General features: G+C 38.2%; 1 non-coding gene across 1 annotated transcript; it reads right to left on the bottom strand.

Moving 5' to 3' along the window:
• Positions 1-1468: 1468 nt before the first annotated feature.
• On the bottom strand, positions 1469-1550 carry trnas-acu (transfer RNA serine (anticodon ACU)). Its single transcript has one exon. It is a non-coding gene; the product is annotated as a tRNA-Ser (tRNA).
• Between the last annotated feature and the right edge of the window lie 4786 nt (positions 1551-6336).

Below are 6336 nucleotides of genomic sequence, written 5' to 3' on the forward strand. Positions count from 1 at the left end.
CCTGAAATTCACACACGAGGGAAGTCACACAAGGAAGGAAAGATATCGCGTTTAAAAAGAATCCAGAGTGGAGACGCCAGCAATTGAAAACGAAGCTTCATAGAGTATGTGCGCGCTACCACTGAACTAAACTCCCGAAACCGAGTTTTTTCCGCAGGTCTTTAATTGTGTTAGGAAGAGTGAACAGTCAGAGCGCATTTTAAAGGTCAAAGCAAGACAATTAGATGTGAAGAGAATTCAGAACAGGAGCCTCTGCTTCTCTGTTAACTGAGCTTTCGGTGAACGTCAAAGTTAAAGAAACAAGAAACACCATCCTTCGAGCCGGATTCAAAACAGCGACATAATCGCCGGCTGCTTTTTTTAAACAGTTTTACGCCCTAGCAACTGAGCTATCGAAAGGTCGACTCCAAACGCACACGTTTTGCCATATGTGTATCCCAATGTAGTGTAGCGTTCCTGTTTATTTAAATCCCAGTTCGACATAAAAATACGCACTCCCATAGTCTTGTTTAGTAGAAGAAATGGACCAGGATTCTACTGTATAATCTTCCAGAGGTCTTACAAAATGTTTGGAGGGACATCAGTGCAGGCAGAAATTGACTCTTTTTCTAGTGGGATCGGGACCATATAACACCTTTCTTTTGGATTGAGAAGAGGATCATGGTGACACTCGAAACATCCCTGTTTTTGCTTCTTTCGAGGACGAATGGATTATTAAGGTGCAAACATCGGCTCAAATCAAAACTCCTACTGCAGTTGCTTCTTGGAGAGTTTCTTCAAATTTTTCAACTGAACGTCAATATTTTGTGATATTGACGATGATATCATACAGATTGTGGTTTTCTTTTGATCAAAAATTTTATTAAAATATGAGCCTCTTTTACCTTTGTCTTGGATGTTTCGCAAGGTATAATACTTTCCCTTGCATCCTCAGATAAACATTCTAAATACCACAAAGTTACAATATATGGAATAGCATTTATTTTTACATATGTTTTAAAATGCACTTTTATTTAAAGCTACATTTAGTGCTAGGTAAAGATAATGTTGCTAATACTGATGTAGTAGAAATGTAAGATGAATTGATAGCTTTATCTGAGCTAAAAAAGTCCTAAAACGCCTCCTGTAACAGGTAACTCGTAGCAAGATTCAACTCCAAACGTTGCTATTGCATTGTGCATTATGTAAACACGACCTGTTTCAGCTTCTGGTAAGTGCAGTTTTTCCACATTGAAATTAACAAAAACATTTTTCAAGATGCACCATGTCCCTAAATCGTTCATCAAGACTAGTATTATTATAAGGTGAAAGCAGTACAAAACATAAATGTAACCTAAATATTAAGAGACTATTGTCTGTCAGCTACTGCTGTAAGTCAGTTCAGCCAATGCTAGAAGTATTACTGCTCTACTACAGTAGCAAAAGTGCACAAACCCTTAGAAACAGATCACAAGTTAGAAGTACAAACTGACGAGGATGGGATTCAAACCCACGCATGCAAAGCACAATGGATTAGTAGTCCATCGCCTTTACCACTCGGCCACCTCGTCGAGAAAATCAGCCCCTTCGGACACGATTTGGCGCGCTCAAGATGATAATCTTTTTCCATTCTTGAGGGTCATTTTCCTCTTCCACCTGCCATTGCACTATTTTGCTTGAGTGATGTCAAGCCAAACGTGTGTTGTGCTTCAGTGACGGCTGTAGAGGACACACATTGATCTCCTTATTGGAATCGGTGGCTGCTGTGGGGATACAGCGCTTGTATCCCTCTTCTCTGGCTAAACACTGTCTACTGTAAAGTATAGAAAAAGAGGCTAAAATGATAAAATACTTCAGTAAGGCGGAGCATATGGGAAAGTATAATGAAAACGATCTATAAATCACTTTCCCTAGATTTTCAAACTCTCTGTTCGAGCTCTGATATAATCCTCTGTGCTCCTGCCGCTGTCACTCTGCATTCCATAGGGATACAGGTTGATTTCACAATGCCCCCCATTTAATGAAATACAGGAAAAACCGCAAGGAAAACAATATGTTTTAATAAATCTTCTCCTGGATTTATATTTCGGTCTTTCACATTTGAATGCATACCTTGCCGTAAATCTTTCCTCGATCACTGGCAGCCCAAACAGTTCTTAAGGTAGAAATCTAAGCGCAATCCTGTCCATCATGTCCCCGCAAAGTGGTTTCTCCGTTTTCCTTTTCCTGTCATTGCCAGTGAGCACAACAAGACGGGAAACATGCAAGACAGGGAAGAGACAGTAGCTGTCAGGAGTGGGATTTGAACCCACGCCTCTATTCAGAGACCAGAACACCCAAACAATAGAAAGACAGGAATCCTTGAGTCTGGAGCTTTAGACTTCTCGGCCATCCTGACAAGCTACGCAGATGGGTGAGCTGAAAGCACCATTAGTTCACAAAACTGAGAAATGCTTTGCTGGAGAAGCACCACGTTGCCTGCTGTAGCCTGTTGTTGCCTAAACGAATCGCGGAAATCAAATATTTGGATCGATTCAGAGTGTGCTTTACAGCCTTTTTGTAATATTTTGATCTGCTAGGGCGCAGTCGTCTTCACAATCTGGATTATTTCAGAAGAAGCGATGTCAGTGTGAAACAGTTTTCATTTTCGAGAACAGATGTTGTATTGCACATTTCTAATTGGTTTATTTTCCTGATTGCAATGCATTGGAAGCACAAAAGCCAGCTGCATAAAACTCGTGTAATTTATGACGGCGTTCCAAATAGCAGCCAGTGCAGGAGTAACGCTTTTGGAGCATCTATTATATTGTACTCTTATTTTAAAAAGCTTAAATTCGCATACTGTTATTTGGACAGCGCAAACCAGTCTGGGGTGAGTTTCCCAAAAACGATTAATCTTAGAGACGAACGGAGCAGCTTTACGATGTACGTACCTAACGTACGAGCTACTTTGTCATGCGCGTCCCAAAACCCCTCTTAATCGGTCATTTAACGAGCGAGTATAAAGTACTTCTTTGTTAATCCCGCCCCTGAAGTCGTTTAGCAAAAAGCATTACAAGTTGATTGAAAAACAATCGATTGACAATACTTTCATTATATGGTGTCGGTTTTGGTTCTTCAGTGAGATGAAATAAAGTTGTGAAAACGAATATGAAGCAAACATGACATCAGAATTTAACAACCATTTAAGCAAAAGCATATAGATAGGCACAAAATGGGACTCTTACTGTTTCTAAGAGAAAAGAAAATAAATGACTGACATGCTGTAAAAGAAAACCAAGTTTAACTGTGTGGACAGTGTATGTGTCCTGCACAATGTCTTTCATTTAAAGCAATACTTTTTTGGCGCACTGCCATTGTTAAGAATAACAGTGTTTCGTTAGAAAAATCTGTTGTTATTTATAGTTATTGGGTGTATTGGAACTCAATGGAAAAAATAACTACTAAGCTTGGCATGTGTCACTCAACAAATACATGATCTATAATCACATTTTAAAACAAGTAGGTCTAAGCTTTACCATCAACAATCACGACAGAACATAAAATGGTATTCGAACTTTAAATATTGTATCGACCGCAGGTCTCGGTACAGAATGGAGCAGGCGTGGGACTCAGGGAATGGGGTTGAACAACACATTTATCAACTCGAATCGGGAAAGGTACACACACAGGGACAGGGGTTACAGTGCTGCACCTACAGTATACTAACATACACACACACGAGGGAAGAGACTGTATCCCACTATATACAGTCCCCAGGTGCTGTTCTCAGCCCGTCTTGCATGCGCATGGCTAAAGTGCCCTGCGTGGCGCTACATTATAAATACGTTAGGCCCAATGATTTAACTTAATGCATTACTGCATTTCATCATGAAAATCATATAATCTAGTCAGGTATAAAACTTAGCCTTTCTTTTTAATTAAGGGTATTGTAACGGATTGGGGTTCTCTGGGAATGTGCCCTCGCAGCTCCCTAACAAATACAAGTAGAGGAGAAAATACAGATAAAAGAAAGAAAACATAAAAAGAACAAAAAACTATTAACTGCCAGCGGTAATGAGGTAAATATTTATGTAACCAAGTTATATTTTTACATATATCAAATGTTTTCCTTGCTTTGGCATTTTTCATGTTCTTTATGGAATTTAAATACAATTTAAACCCCACCTCAAAAATACTACAAGAGGGAGTATTATTAAACCATTTGACTTATGAATATGAAATTTACCCAAGATGACTAACAAATTCATTACTGTATAAATAAATGTTCTTTTTCGAATTTCCTCTTACATAGTACAACAAAATATCAAAATCAATTTTTCTTCTTTGCCAAGTGGTGTTACATCCCCTTCAGATACTCTGCAGAGACTGTCAAAGTGAGAGAAGAGGAGAGAGAGATGGACAGATAAGAGCACACACTGCAAGAGAGACATACGTCTTGATTTACTTTGAAGCAAGTGTTCATTTCCTTTATGGAACAAGTTGTTTCAACTTCACACAACTTCTGAAAGATAAAATACAAATCTTGCTTATCAGGACAGAAAAATGCCAGTTATTTCTTCTCCTCTTAACTAAAAGTGCAGAAAAACTATGGCAGTGCATCTCTGTCAGCTTGATTTAGCTTAGTACAAGTATTATACATCAAAGATAGGTTTTACAGGTGTAGAAACTATTAAATAAAGCCAATGATTTGGTTTAGAAATGTATTCTGAAAAATATACAATCATTCACACCTGAAAAATATGTAGTTCAAATTATACATTATATACAATATTGTAATCAACATCTGGCTAATCATCATAAAAACACATAAAAACTAGTAAACTTCAGCTACACATTCTAGTAATATGGAAATATATATATAGTAATGACAAACACAAACTAATTACATGAACACGCTAATATTTAACTCAAAACCACATTTCCATTCAAATATAAGTTTTAAAATTGACAACTTCTGTATTTCCACAAAAATATTATTAATATAGCACAAGCATTACTTTCAATGGCACAAACCAGCACAAACGTAGCACTAACGAATGAGGTGAGTTTCATAATTTGTGCTGTCTGTAGGGGGGGCAACTTCAGGGAGCTGAAACAAGTACATCCGGCAGCTGCACGGTTGAAGGTAAACATGTATCGTATTCCAATGGCTTCTATTTCCATTGATGAATGGCACAGGTTCATGAGGAGATCCTTTATAGGATTAAATGAACACATCGCTATTTTGGTCTGATGTAGAGGCTACATTTGTGTCAGCAGTACTATAATTGTTAGTCTTATACACTTTCAGGGGCTGCATCTGTAGTGCTTCATCTAAGAGGTTTTTTTTTACTTTAGGGCACGGTTACATTCACCCACACAACTTATTCTCTGAATTCCCAATGGCTCAATAACCCTGTTTTCCCCTGGGAACCACCAGTGTACAGAAATGAACCCTTGTGAAAAAAGCATAGACATAGACCAGGATGTCTGAGTGGTTAAGGGCTTAAGATCCAATAGACAAATGTCCACGTGAAATGCCCCCCCCCCCTTATGGTAGACTCGTGTAAATAATTTCCAGTGACAAAACACTTTGAAGATTTACACTCTATTTAAATATGAATTTACTAAAGTTCAGTTCTCTTCACTCCTAGGGATAACTGAACTCTCACAATCGCATACTAAAATCTTTACATGCATTAGCTGTTTGTTTTGTGCCTCATGATGATTCTCTTCTCGATCCAAATGAAATGTTTAATATGATCCCTCGAGAAAGAAAAGGAGTCCATTTTCGCCTGGAATGATTGATGCCCCATCAAACCTTTTGTAATATCCCCGGACATTTAGACAGTAGAATCCTGGTTCGTGGCTTAAATTCAAAGTAAAAAAGACTAAGGAAACAAGTTGGAAACGATGTCGATCTGGGATTTAAATAATCCAGAACATTTCACTACATCGGGCAGTATGTGCCAGAGAGCAGCACCTAATATCCCTTCGATATATCCCAGCTGGTAGAGTGGAGGACTGTAGTGGAAACAGCTGGGAATCCTTAGATTTCTGGTTTGACTCCGGCTCGAAGGAAGGTACTTTAATCAAATAGTTAAAATACTGAATCTGTTTCATTCAGTTGTTGATCAAAAGCTCAATAAATGACGAAGCCGAGGCTCCTGTTTTGAATTCAGCTCATGTCTGATTGTCTTGTTTTGGCCAAGATCTGACCTTTTAATGCAGCGACTACTCTGTCTGCTTTGTAATTCAAAAATACATATAAATGTCAAGTTTTTTGTAGATATAAAGGTGTTCTCTGTTTTCAAAGGATAGCTACTTAATTGGCTTTATGGTTTGGTATTGATTTTGTATCGTTGTATTATTAAG

Source organism: Lepisosteus platostomus, chromosome 5 (assembly GCF_059453375.1).
Source record: "Lepisosteus platostomus isolate fLepPlt1 chromosome 5, fLepPlt1.hap1, whole genome shotgun sequence".
Classification (NCBI taxonomy): domain Eukaryota; kingdom Metazoa; phylum Chordata; class Actinopteri; order Semionotiformes; family Lepisosteidae; genus Lepisosteus; species Lepisosteus platostomus.